Source organism: Macaca fascicularis, chromosome 11 (genome assembly GCF_037993035.2).
Source record: "Macaca fascicularis isolate 582-1 chromosome 11, T2T-MFA8v1.1".
Taxonomy (NCBI): domain Eukaryota; kingdom Metazoa; phylum Chordata; class Mammalia; order Primates; family Cercopithecidae; genus Macaca; species Macaca fascicularis.
This window is the reverse complement of record NC_088385.1, coordinates 8,195,037-8,209,696: the sequence shown is the minus strand read 5'-3', so window position 1 is coordinate 8,209,696 and position 14,660 is coordinate 8,195,037. Positions and strand designations below refer to the sequence as shown.

Sequence of the window (14,660 nt, the reverse complement as noted above, 5' to 3'; positions counted from 1 at the left end):
AGAAGACAGAAGAGGAACAGAATTTCGGGAGCCGATCCAAGATTGTCCATCCATGGCTGGTACTCAGAGTTCAAAGCCACATGCTCCCACACAGGTGATCTGTCCTACACATGAAGCTTCGGTGCAGTTTAAAGTCCTGCCTGTGGCCAGGCGTGGTGGCTCACACCTATAACCTCAGCACTTTGGGGAGCCTAGGCAAGCAAATCACTTGAGGTCAGGAGTTGGAGACCAGCCTGGCCAACATGGTGAAACCCCATCTCTGCTAAAAATACAAAAATTAGCCGGGCATGGTGGCACGCACCTGCAATCCCAGCTACTCGGAAGGCTGAGGCAGGAGAATTGCTTGAACCTGGGAGGCGGAGATTGCAGCAAGCTGAGATTAAGCCACTGCACTCCAGCCTGGGCAAAAAGAGTGAGATTCCAAGTCTGCAAACAGATTCTTTCTTTCCTTATCATTGAATCCTTCCTCATCTGGGCATGCTAAGGCCTCTGCAGGCCACAGGCATCTGCTGAGGCTCTGATAGGGCCCAAGATTGGGGAAAAGCCTGTACCTACTTACCTCCCTTATGCCCCTATTTTACCTCTCAGCTACTGCTGCCCTAGTGCCTGAAATTAACTTATGTGTTTATGGCCACTTACTCTTCTAGGCTAGATTTTGAGGGGAGTGACTCTGTATTTCCAATGTCTGTAACTTAAACGATACTCAACTAATGTTTATTGAATGCTTGAATGGCACTGTGCTAGACATTTAAGAGAAATTACCTTATGTAAGAATTGGTTTTGAGAACATTACTTAGGCAATTTATATTTTCACTTCAAAGGCATAAGTTTTCAGCAATAAATAAAGCAAATTCCTATTTTCAAAAACAGAAGCAGTTTATTTCCAACAAACATATACAGGCCGCAGATCTCTCCCGTCTCCAAAGATACAAGACAAACCACAACGTACTAACAGGTGGAGACCCTGAGGCCTCTTACTAAATCTTAATCAGACACAACAGAGGAGGCAGGATGTTTATATATGTATTTATCATTTGGCTGTTTTTCAATTAAAACCACATAGAAGTAAAACAGGAAGAAAAAATTGCTATGAAAAAAAGAACTGCAGCACTGTCTACATGACATAAGGATAGCAATGGGGTGTGAAAAGAGTTGTGTTGCTTGGGAAAACAGCTTAATTAGCCTTTCACCATTGAGAAAGGAGAGTACTCCTGAGCTGACCTTGAAGGATGCTGTAGAGACAACAGAGTAAACAAGAAGCCCAAAATAATCAGGTGATGTCTCAACTTCCAGTTCAACGGAATCATAATTATATACCCTGGTAGACGTATTCATCCCTTGAGAACTAAGCATCTAAATCAAAGTTTCCAAAGTTGCAGGAACAAGAAGCACAAATTTTGTGTGTGGATAACAGATAACAATGAGGAAGGCCACTTCTCCTTCCAGCCCTCCGTTCCTAGACCTATATTTTCTGACTATGGGAGAGAAATTACCATATATTGGTCATTGATTCTGATCAGACACTACATCTTATAGGACAGAACCCTAACCCCTCATGGCATTGTCACTCAGCTGATGCCATAATTGAGTTGTCAACAAACTATTTTATAATTCTATCAGACCAGTTACTTCTGAGTGATGAAATGATAGTGGTAAGACTGGTGAATAATATGGGTATGAACATATTGCCTGGGTTTTTTGCTGTACAATGAATTCCTAGTACAGAAGCAGTATTACATAGGATATCATCATGGTGGATAAGAATTCAATACATCCAAGAATCATAGTGCCAGCAGAAATATCATGTACAGGAAAGACAAATCCGTATCAAGTAAGTATCTATTCCAGTGAGGAAAATAATCATGTCCTTATCCATGATGGAAGAGATCTGATATAATCACCCTGTTCATTGGTCCAATGAGCAGCACTGAAGTGGCTTGGGAAATCAGTTGGTTGTCATTCACACAAAAAGTCATCTTGTCAAGATGACTTTTGAGCACCACCTCTGTAACAGATGACATTTAGTGAGTATTCACATGGAACACGAATATCTCCACACCTGTGCCCTTACAAAAGATTGATCTACATGCCTCTTCTCTAACTCATTGTCAGTCCTCCCTAAGTCCCTGAACATAGAGCCAAACCATCCGCCACTACCCATGAATCAGTATAGATCTGTAACTTCTGGCCTTTCTCTTTCCAGGTAAAATGGACAACTAAGTGCACTGCTCAAAGTTCTGACAAGAAGATATTTCTTCCTAACCGCCTTTCAGGATCACCCTTGGGGAATTCTATAATGCTGTGGTCATCCACTTTGAGGAGGTAGCAGCATATCATCAGAATCATCTGTAAATCAGACCTGAATTTTTTTCCTAGTCAATTTGTCATAGGAAGTTCCCCATGGAGCCTAGGCGTGGATTAAAGGAGAGGTGGCAATGCAACAGGATTAGATGCCACTGAAGATGTTAAAATATAAAAAGTAATGCGTTTCAGCAAGTAATAGCTAACATTTTTTAAACTTATGTGGCAGGAACTATTGCTTATGATGATAAGTAATAATTATTCTAACCTTACCAATAACCCTGGGAAGTAGGGTTTTTCTTAACATTCCTATTCTGCAAAGAGGAAAACCAAGTTAAGTCAGTCATCTAAGGTTACCCAAGTAGCAAACATGGTACTGTGAAGCTGGGCAGTCAGACTCCCGAGCCTATGCTGTTAACCCACACCCTGAGGCCTAGCAATCTTGGGTAGATGGAGGAGAAAGCAGAAAGTAAGGGAGAAGGCAGCAAATCTGTTGCTTGCTATTAAGGTCCTTTGGCTCCATCTGCTGTTTAGTGCCAGAGTTGGCAATTCCAAATAGTTTGGACTCCTATAATTGATGTTTTTTTCCTTCTCTTACTGGAACACATATGCCTATCATGTTTTCTTCTTCCACTGTTAGGTCGTCTATTCAAACAAAAAGATTATAGATCTCATTTTAACTTCCTAAGTGAGCCCAATATGGACCAGAAGACTGTTGGTGTCCATCTGTTTGAATGTTGAAGGCTGTTTGACTTTGTGCCTGCTTCTAGTATGGTCCAAACAATTGAAGATATTTTGGCTTTGAGAACACCATAAAGAAGAATGAGATCCTGTCATTTGCAACAACATGGTTGGAACTACAGGTCATTACGTTAAGTGAAATAAACTAGGCAAAGAAAGACGAACATCATATGTTCTCACTTATTTGAGGGAGCTAAAAATTAAAACAATTGAACTCATGGAGATAGAATAGAAGGATGGTTACCAGAGGTTAGGAAGAGTAGCGGGGTGGGTGGGGGGAGTGGGGATGGTTAATGAGTACAAAAGAATAATTAGAAAGAATGAATAATATCTAGTATTCTCTAACACAACAGGGTGACTATAGTCAAAAATAATTATACATTTTAAATAACTAAAAGAATATCATTGGAGTGTCTGTAACACAAAGGATAAATGCTTGAGATGATGGATACCCCATTTACTCTGTGTTTCTTACAAATTGCATTCCTGTATCAAAATATCTCACTTAGCCCATAAATATATATATACCTACTATGTACCTACAAAAATTAAAAATAATTTTTTTTCAAGAAAAAAAAACAAAAAGTAAGAGAACTGCAAATATATAATAGTGGTAGTCATGGTAGATTTTGCTGCCTAGTAGCAGCTGCCAGATATTGCTAATGGAGTCAGCACAAGAATCTTTTTAAACTGATGAAGCCTTTGAAAATTGTGTCAAGTTAGAAAAATTTTTTAACCCAAGTTAAGACATGAAGTTTCCTTCTTTGTGACCTGTTAGATTAAGCCATTTTGCAGGGATTGGGGGATAAGGGTTCCCGGATTTTTAGAAAACTTCAACTAGACTAGAGTTCAGAGGAGAACAAAAGATATGACCCTGAGTGGCAGTCGCATCTCCAGACAAGGGACCCATTGCCTTAGCAGATTAAATACGCAGTTTGCTAGAAGACAAGCTATGTAAGCTTCTTAGCCTAAGGTTGTGAGTGGGTTGTTTTACCCTGATTCAACTATCTCTTTCCTTTTCTTTGAAACACAAGGCTGCCATGTAATGTGTGTTCAAACTTTAATAATTTTCATCTATTGTTTGAACAAATGAGGATTTGTTTTCCTACATGAATTGTCCAAGATGGTAGGTAGCGAATCCAATATGAGTTCCGGATCCCAAGGAAACTGCAGCCCGCTCATTCAGAAGCAGGGTCTCCAGAGGCTGTACATTTCTAAAGAAAAACAAATGAGTAAATTGAATAAAACCCAGTTGTACAGTTTGCACTTGAGGAAACTTTGACCTAGAATAGTTTGCCCGTCTCTAGAATATTCTTAAATTTGAAGACCAGAAAGTGTCTCAATTGCAATGAATTCCTATTTTCGTTGATATGAGAAAGACCATTAAGCATCTATATGAATCCTGGAAGGACTCTTAAAGGCCACTGGGATAATCACTATCATAATAGTCCAATAAATCATACCTCCCTGTATCCACATCTCTTGGCAGTGTGTCATTTCTTCTCTCCCCATCAAGAGATGGAGTCTATTTCTTCACACCCTTGATTCAAGGTTGAACTTACAAGTTTGTAAAATAGTGTCTGATATTCGAGTAACTAACTCCCCTCCCTAAAGTTGCCATCCCACTCCACATCGAACTGAAACTGCACGTTTCTTGCTGACCACCACAAAGGGACAACAACCAGGGACTGACCAAGAAGGGACTTAGGGTAAAGGCACAGTGCACCCCATACAACTCGGGGAGAGGAGGAATGTACAGGTGCACACGCAGGGCACTCGCTATGCAGCAGGGCCTGTCATGTCCCTGTTGGCCCCCTAAGTCATTTCCAGCTTGGGTGTATGGGTAGAGGCTGCAAAGCCCCTGCAGCCAGCCCGGGCTGCCAAGGGTCATTCTCCACAGGGACAGGCAGCCCCAGTTATGCCTGCCTGACGCAGCAGTCTGACCTCCTGCCTGTGGGACCAAAGGCAGAGCCTTGTAAAATCAGTAATTTGCTTTGACCAATGAAAGGTGGCAGGAGTGAGATTGTGTGAGATCCGGAGACTTGGTCTTGAGAGCCTTGCAGTTCCTGCTGTGTCACTTTGACACCCTGAGACCACCATGCTGTGATGAGGCCGTCTAGCCTACTGAGGAATTCTCCTCCACCTTGGAACATTCCAGCCCTAGTTGAGGCATCAGATGACGGCAAGTGGCCCCATGAATGTTACCCGGCAAGTACAGCAAAGAAACGCCCTGATTGCCAATCCACAGAATAGTCAGAAATAATTATTGTTGTTTTAAGCCACTAAATTTTGGAGTGGTTTTTATGCAGCAAGATATAACTAATACACTTCCCAAGAAAATGTAAATCCCAAAGCAAACTCTGAACGCTTTAGGCGCACTTCACTTGCCCTTTACGAAAAACTTTCCTGCTTGGAAAATGAGAACACAGAGTCTTAATCGTCACCACCTTAATTTACCCAAAGCTACTAAATATGTTAATATTCCCCATGGGCTGATAGTTCATAGAACTAAATCTTAAAATGAAGATTTTCTACCTGGGAAAGGTTTTTTCAAATGAAACATTGGATTACTTTGAATTATAAATTCATGGTTAAAAGTAACTACTACACTGATGTGAAGAAAGAAAAAATAAATACATAAGAATTAGTGTGTATAAAGTAATAATTTATTAACAAAAGATTAAACATTCTTATTCTCTAACACAAACACTTTATCTCCTTTAAAAAGTTGTTGGATGGAAATAAAGGAAATCTTACTTTGGTTTAATGACTTCAGGGTCCTTGCTGTATTACAAGAAAAAATACAAAAGAAATACAAATGGGCAATAGGCTAAAGATTAACCATCACGTAAAGACTAAAGAGAAAATAAAAATAATACAAAAAGTTCTGGGTCTAAGTTTCTAAAATTTGTTTTCTTTTTGACTTTTATTGCAGGTTCTGGGTCTAAATTTCATTCAAATATATTGTTACAGATTGAAAGATATTTTACTTACAAACCTTTTTGTCCTAAGATCTTAAAACCAAAAACTAGAAGTTATGATGGTAAAATAAATATAATTCAGATCGAGACCATCCTGGCTAACACGGTGAAACCCTGTCTCTACTAAAAAAAACTACAGAAAACTAGCCGGGCGAGGTGGCGGGCGCCTGTAGTCCCAGCTACTCGGGAGGCTGAGGCAGAAGAATGGCGTGAACCCAGGAGGTGGAGCTTGCAGTGAGCTGAGATCCGGCCACTGCACTCCAGCCTGGGCGACAGAGCGAGACTCCATCTCAAAAAAATATATATATATATATATTTTTTTTTATATATATATATACATTTTATATATATATATAATTCAATTTTACTCCAAAGTAAATTAATTTGTGAATTTTGGACATACAATATTTCTATATAAATATTCTCTCCCATCTTTCCCACAGTGTAAAATAAAAATGCAAACATGGTATTACAGCTTATGCAAGAGTTTGGATTTTCCTTTCTAAAACACTAGATTAAATGAAACCTAAATCACTTACACTTGCCCTGGAGATAAAGTAAGTTGTTATTTCCTTTGTCATTATTTAAGAGTAGGTAATGTATATATGGGTGTGAGTGTTTAAGGAATTTGGGCCAGGCACGGTGGCTCACGCCTGTAATCCCAGCACATTGGGAGGCCGAGGCAGGTGGATCACCTGACATCAGGAGTTCAAGACCAGCCTGGCCAATGTGGTGAAAACCTGTCTCTACTAAAAATACAAAAATTAGCCAGGCGTGGTGGCGGACACCTGTAATCCCAGCTACTCGAGAGGCTGAGGCAGGAGAATCGCTTGAACCCGGGAAGCGGAGGTTGCAGTGAGCCAAGAGCGTGCCATTGCACTCCAGCCTGGGCAACAAGAGTGAAACTCCGTCTCAAAAAAAAAAAAAAAAGAATTTGATTTAATTAATATTTAAATTGATTACAAATAATTTAAATAGTATCTTTGTAAAACGGGGTTTTTTTGTTTTGTTTTTGACTTTTATTCCGGGTTCTGGAAGTACACATGCAGGTTTGTTACATGGAAAAACTGCATGTCGCTGAGGTTTGGTGTACAAATTATGCCATCACCCAGAGGAGTGAGCATAGTACCCATTCGTTTTTCAAACCTTAATCCCGCTCCCACCTCTCTGGTAGGCTGCAGTGTCTATTGTTCTTATCTTTATGTTCATGTGTACTACATGTTTAGCTCCCACTTATAAGTGAGAATCTGTGGTATTGGGTTTTCTGTTCCTGTGTTAATTTGCTTAGGATAATGGCCTCTAGCTGCAACCATGTTGCTGCAAAGGACATGATTTTGTTCTTTTTTGTGGATGCATGGTGTTCTATATTGCATATGTATCACATTTTCTTTATCCGGTCCACCATTGATGGGCATCCAGGTTGATTCCACGTCATTGTTATCATGAATACTGCTGCAATGAACATATGAGTGCATGTGTCTTTTGGGTAGAGTGATTTATTTTCCTTTGGGTATATACCCTGTAATGGGACTACTGGGTCAAATGGTAGTTTTAAGTTCTTTGAGAAACCTCCAAACTGCTTTCCACAGTGTCTGAACTAATTTACATTCCCACCAACAGAGTGTAAGTCCCCTTCTCTCTGCAACCTCACTAACATGTTACTTTTCTGACTTTTTAACAATAGCCATTCTGACTGGTGTTAAGATGGTATCTCATTGTGGTTTTGATTTGCATTTCATTAGTAATGTTGAGCATTTTTTCATATATTTGTTGACCAAATGAATGTCTTATTTTGAAAAGTGTCTGTTCATGTCCTTTGCCCATTTACAAAATGGTTTTCTTAACCTTAGCTGTGACTGCAAATTTTGCAGACTACAAAGTCACCCAAATGCATTATCTGAGTAAAATTTTAAGATGCCGCATATCTCTGATAAATTTGGGTTATCAACAGTAATTGTATGAATCATTGATGCTAGCTTCAATATAATTTCTAAAATCCCAAGATGAATTTAGAAATTTTGACTAATATAATACCACCACAGATACTGATAATGATATCATTATCAGTATTATATTAATAGGTAATAGTCTATATCTGAAGATTTCTAAAGTAATTTCAAAATCTATTCATGTTTTTAATGCAAAAGCATGAATAATATAACATTCACAATTTTTTAAGAGAATAATTCTTACCAAATAAGGAAAATAGAAGTTTCTGTAAACTAATGAATTGTTTTACCATTAGTGCTTCTTGATATACAGCCAAAAATCTCTTGCACGTGTGCACTAGGAAATAACTACAAGAATATTCATAGCAACAATTTGTTCATTACAGTCAAAAGTGAAAACAACCTAAATGTTAACTGACAGAAGAATGAGCAAATTATTTGTGATGTATTTGCGAACTGCAGTTATATACTAAAATACAAATGAGTCTTTGAAATATAATGAATAAAAGTAAATCCCAGGAAACTATAATAGAATGATACCATTTTTAGAAGACTCAAAAGTCATTCTTATTGGTGAAAACTTAGAAGCATTGTATACACAAGAAAGAATAAACTCTTTTATTCAATTTTGTGTTGGAGAGTCTAGATAGTGCAGTATAATTTTTTTAAAGATACAATAGTTATAATGATTGGAGAGGAATAAATAAAAAGGTCATCATTTCTATATGGTATGATTGTGTATGATTATAGAAAATCCAAAAGAATCTATTGTCAGATTGATTAAACCTACTGAATCTGTAAGAGAATCTGGCAATTGGATATATCATTACACAAAAAGAATTGCATTTTCATATTCAAAAAGGATTGCCAGAAATAAACTATTTTTACATATAATTTAATAAAGACATAATTTATAATATTAAGTACCTAGAAATAAATTTAATAATTATAAAACATCGCACTAAGTGCTTGCTCTGGCAGCACATATACTAAACTTTATATTTAAAAAATAGCAAACATTTAAGTATATTAAAAGATATTTAGGCCAGGCATGGTGGCTCATGCCTATAATCCTAGCACTTTGGGAGGTCAAGGCAGGCAGATCACCTGAGGTCAGGAGTTCAAGACCAGCCTGACCAACACGGCAAAACCCCGTCTCTACCAAACATACAAAATTCTACAAGAAAATACGAAAATACAAGAATTCTACCTGTTGGTATATACCCAAACAATAGCTGGGCGTGGTGGCGCACGCTTGTAGTCCTAGTTACTCGGGTGGCTGAGGCAGGAGAATTGCTTGAACCCTGGAGGCGGAGGGAGCAGTGAGCAGAGATTGTGTCACTGCACTCCAGCCTGGACAATAAGAGCAAGACTCTGTCTCAAAAAAAAAAAAAAAAATATATATATATATATATACACACACACACACACACACACACACGTATATATATATATATATATATATATATATATTTATTTATTTATTTATTTATACAAATTTCGTGGAAAAAAAATAATTGTAAATATATCAGCTCTTTCCAAATTGATCTACAGATTAAATGTAATCCCAACTAAAATCCCAATAGGCTTTTTTGTAGAAATTTATAAACTCCTTACATAATATATATGAAAGAGCAAAGACTCAAGAATATTTTTCAAAAAACACAAAAGTGAATAACTGGGGAAGGAAACTTTCTCTGGAAGACACAAAGGCTATGACAAAAGTTAGATCACTAAGACAGAGTGGTATCAGCACAGGGACAGACAAAAAAATTAATGAAACCAAATAGAAATGAAAGAGATGGCACTGTAGATCACTGGAGAAAGGAGAAGTCATTCCGTGAATGTTTCTGGAGTAATTAACTATCCATATGAAAAACAGTATTAAGTTGGATTCTTACCTCATACCATATATAAAAATCAATTTCGGATGGATTAAAGTCTTAAATGTGAAAGTCAATGCTTTAAAATTTATAGAGCAATATAGAGAATAATATTTTTATGATTTTGAAGTAGGCAAGGACTTTTGAACTACACACAAAAAGCAATAATCATATTTTTTAAAGTGAGAAATGTAACTACAACAAACTTTTGTTAGTCAAAAAAAAAAAAAAAAAAGCCAGTACATGAAAAGACAAGCCACAAACTGACAGAACTTATTTGTAATACATATGGATTAGTATCCAAAATACATGAGGATCTTCTAAAAATCAGTAATATAAAAACAACCCAATAGAAAAATGGACAATAGACATAAATTAGGCAATTCACAGTAATTCACAATAAAAACATTGAGCATCCTTTCATATTTATTGGCTATTCATATAAATAGCCAATAAATATGAATAGCCAATAAATATGAAAGGATGCTCAATGTTTCTATTATGTTTTTATTAATCAGAAATGCAGGCCAGGTGCGGTGGCTCATGCCTGTAACCCCAGCACTTTGGGAGGCCAAGGTGTGTGGATCACCTGAGGTCAGTTCAAGACCAGCCTGGCCAACATGGTGAAACCCCGTATCTACTAAAAATACAAAAATTAGCCGGGCATGATGGCAGGCTCCTGTAATCCCAGCTACTCGGGAGACTGAGGCAGGAGAATCGCTTGAACCTGGGAGGTAGAGGCTGCAGTGAACTGAGATCACGCCACTGCACTCCAGCCTGGGCGACAGAGCGAGACTCCATCTCAAAAAATAAGAAGAAGAAGAAAAGAAATGCAAAGAAAAATCACAACGGAATACCATTTTAAAGTCACTAGAAGGGAAAAATTAATGTCTAACAATTCCAAAGTATAGAACAAGTTGGAGTTCAACAGTACTAAGCACAGGAAAGATATAGAGCAGTGGGAATTCTTATACATTTATGATGGGGATGGAAAGTGGCGCTCACTTTAAAAACAGTTCAACATTACCCTGTATTAAATAGTGTACCTACCCTAAATTATTCACAAGAATTCTACCCATTGGCATATACCTAACAATTGGTATGCACCCGACTCAACAATTCTACTCCTTGGTATATACCCCAAAATGCTTGCATATGTGCACTAGGAGACAATTACATGAATATTCCCAATTTGTTCTTTACAGAGAACAGTGGAAACAACCTAAATGTTAACAGAAGAATGAACAAATTATTTGTGGTATCTTAGTGGACAGCAGTTGTACACTAAAATATGAATGAGTCTTTGAAATGTAATGCTAGATGAATAAAAGCAAGTCCCAAGAATGTAAAACAAAAAGTTACCATTTTGAGAAAGCTCAAAAACAAATGCATTATTGTTATAGGGAAGCATACGCTGAAAGAACCTCATTTTTGTGCTTTATAAATTACATGTTAAGTGTATTCTCAGTATTATTAAATGTTACATAGTTTTAAACAATGAATAAAAAGACTTAGTTATAATTCAGTGACTGATGGGATATGGGAGTGAAGAAAAATTTCAGAACTAGAGTTTCCAGGCTGGGAAATGGAAAAAGGGTGCTGCCATTAGTAATAATAACGAATTGTATTAGGAAAGGCTAAATATGGAGAGAAACGACCACATTAGACCTACTATGAGAAACCCCTGGGCCTGGACTCCATTCACTCTGCACTATGTCAAGCTAGGTCATAGTTATGACCGAGGGTCATTAGATGCCTTGAAGATCTGGGTATTCTCCCTTCCCTAGTACATGATAATTCTAGTATTTGGCGGTAGGTCCTTTGAGAGATTTGGAGAATATGTATTGAATATACTTGTATGTGGTATCACATGGTTCTTTTTGAAAGAGACTTGCCCTTCTCTTCAATTAATAACTAATTCAGATCTGGAACCTGGGCAAAGGTGATTCCATTGTAGGGGCTGACATTAGCCTTTTGCCATGCCTTCATTGGCTGTCCATCTCTCTTGCTCTGAGGAAGAACAGGGTTGATTAGCCATGACAAATACGTTCACGTGGATGAAGGGCCCCTCGTTCCTATTCCAACCTTACCATCTACTATAGTAATAATGCTCCTCTTGCTCTGAGGATTAACTGCCTCTACACAGCCTCTACAATTCCAGAACCCTATCATCCCAACTGACACAAGGGAGCCCTCTTTCTCTTATTAGTCTATATGGGATTCAGTACAGGTTTTCAATGGAGGCTTGAGCTCAGGAGCATTTTCTGGGTTTTTGTCTTGTTTTGTTTTTTTGAGACAGAGTCTTGCCCTGTCCCCCAGGCTGGAGTGCAATGGCACGATCTCAGCTCACTGCAACCGCCGCCTCCTGGGTTCAAGTAATTCTCCTGCCTCAGCCTCCCGAGTAGCTGGGATTACAGACACGCGCTAACACGTCCAGCTAATTTTTGTTTTTTTAATAGAGACGGGTTTTCACCACGTTGGTCAGGCTGGTCTCGAACTCCTGATCTCAGGTGATCCACCCACCTCGGTCTCCCAAAGTGCTGGGATTACAGGTATGAGCCACCGCTCCCAACCTCGTTCATTTGGTTCTCAAGAGTGATCATTCTCTTTTTCTACTTACTTATTGCATTTTTAATTAGAAAATCCTATTTATTCATTCTAAGAAGTCATTTGTGCTCTACTGGCATTTTCTTGAGAATTCCTCTGTGTGTGTGTGTGTGTGTGTGTGTGTGTGTGTGTGGTGGTGGTGGTGTGTGCTGAAATTCTCTTCTGATTCTCTTAATTGGCCATGGGCCATAGTTGAGTTCTGCTCCAATACTCTCCTTCTTCCCAGTCTGTGCAAATGAAAGCAGGACCAACAAAGGTGTGGCACCTCAGACACCAGAGAGCAGCTCATCCAGATGTCTGTGGCCTCTGCAATGCCAGTGTGGTCAAGGCAATCACTAATCAGTCATACCCAAGGTGGTCCCTCCCACCATCACTCTCATTATGCTGCTCTCTCCTGACACTAGTATGAGTCTTCTTAGTAAGGACTCAGAAGCTCTGATACAAGCTGCATAGCCTTAGTCTCCAAAGCCACAGCTTCCTTGCAAAGAGCTCCTTCCCACTCCACATAACTGCTGAACCCCAGGCCCTGGGCACTGAGGAGCCTCTGGGCAGGACGCACACCCCCACCCCTGCAGAAGTCCCTCTCCAGGAGCAGCGTTCTCCCTTCCATACCAAGAGCAGTTGAATGGGGTTCCTGGCTCATTCCTTGGCTTTGTTCTGAAGGGGAGCACCCCCTTAACTGTGCCCTCTCTAGGCAGAGCCCTCCAGAAAAGTATCCACCTGTACCTTTGTCTCAGGGCACTTCCCCTTGGGGAGGCACGGTGATCAAGAATTTCAATTCATCTTCTCCAACTAGGAGAGAATCAAAACATCTCCACACACGGATCAGCTCCCTTGGCATTTCCTGATTCTTCCACCCACAGTTCTAGAATGCATTCAGTTCACTCAGCAGCACTGATTAAACTTTTACCTGTCATGCACGATAGTGAGACGTCAGAGGTAAGAGATAACACGTCATGTCTAAGAACATTATTTTCAGTGATGAGGAATGGATGGCAAATGAAATGAGAAAAAAAAAAAAAAGAAGCTATCACAGCAAACCAAGAAAGAGGATGAACCCCTGAACAAAAGTACTAACAAAGGCGCAGAGATGGGAGGACCTCTGTGACCTATACCGAGGAGGTAGACCCTGCAGGACTGGGGACTAAGGGAGTATTACGGGAGAACAAGGAGTCCAGATCCACTCACTACTTTCTCCTCATGTGCCTGCAAGTCTACAAAACAAGGCGCAGATTTTTGGAAGAAAATTCCTATTTTGAATTTGTTGAATTTAAGGTACCTAGGGAACATCCAAGTGGAGAAGACAGAACATAGGAGCTGTGCCACGTTTGTAAGGCCTGGGGTGAGATCTAGGTGAGACTGTCATCAACATTTACATGGTAGTTATGCCACAGGTGTGGACGAGGGCACCACAGGATCCTGCAAAGCAAGGAAAGCAAGGCAAGAACAGCCCTGAGGAAGATCAACATTAAGCAGCAGATAGAGACACATAAGGGAGACTGAGAAGAAGAAGAACCATGAGACAAGAAATAACAGAAGCAGGGGAGAAGACTTAAAGCAGGGTGTTCATCAATGCGGAACCAGAGTACAGCCATATAGATTGTGAACTGTACAACACTGCAGATCGGCAGATGGATATTAACGGCATAGTAATACGCATTGCACGACCTGCCTAACCAGGTGTGGCAGAGCTCACAGTACGGTCAAGATCAGAGATCAATGTGTCCATCTGCTTTGGCTATCTGTGAAGTCAGGTGACCTTGGCAAAGCAGTTGCATTGGTGAGTGCAGGGAACGGTACCGTGGGAGAAGACGTGAATGAAATGGCCTTGAGTGGAGGCAGTGTGCACGGCCCACTTGCTGAAGCGGCTTGGCTGTGAGCGGGAGGGTGGGGTGGGGGAGTGTTCAGGTCTGCTGCAGCTTCTGTGCTTTCTGTTGGAATGTACAGATCAGAGCCTTTGCTCCCAGGACCTGGACTCCTTTTCCATCGAAACTCTCCAGGGCTGGCTCCTACCAATCACGCAGATAACCTCATGTGAAAGGCCTTTCCTCACCACCCTAATGTTGCCACCACTAACCCTCCCCTTCACTCTCTAGTACACAGTGACATTTTTGTTTCTTCAGAGCACTTAGAACTGAAATTGTCTTACTTGTGTACTGTCTCTTCTCCAACAAGTATGTTAGCCCCAAGAGCAGGGA

General features: G+C 39.7%; 1 protein-coding gene and 1 long non-coding RNA gene across 5 annotated transcripts in view; one reads left to right on the top strand and one right to left on the bottom strand.

The window, feature by feature from the left end:
* LOC141408018 (uncharacterized) overlaps positions 1 to 2,479 on the top strand; it is a 75,154-nt gene extending 72,675 nt beyond the window's left edge. Inside the window, exon 4 of the long non-coding RNA XR_012419951.1 lies at positions 2,204 to 2,479. This is a non-coding gene — a long non-coding RNA (uncharacterized lncRNA). The remainder of the gene's footprint in view (positions 1 to 2,203) is intronic.
* PEX5 (peroxisomal biogenesis factor 5) overlaps positions 858 to 14,660 on the bottom strand; it is a 34,941-nt gene continuing 21,138 nt past the window's right edge. For 2 of the 4 annotated variants that reach the window (XR_012419949.1, XR_012419950.1), the window contains exons 17-18: positions 4,152 to 4,256; positions 858 to 2,005 (exon numbers count right to left, since the gene is read on the bottom strand). The gene's annotated coding sequence lies outside the window, so the exon portion shown is untranslated. Of the gene's footprint in view, positions 2,006 to 4,085; positions 4,257 to 14,660 lie in introns of those variants that run through there. The other 2 variants (XM_065523671.1, XM_065523670.1) reach the window with 1 other exon arrangement.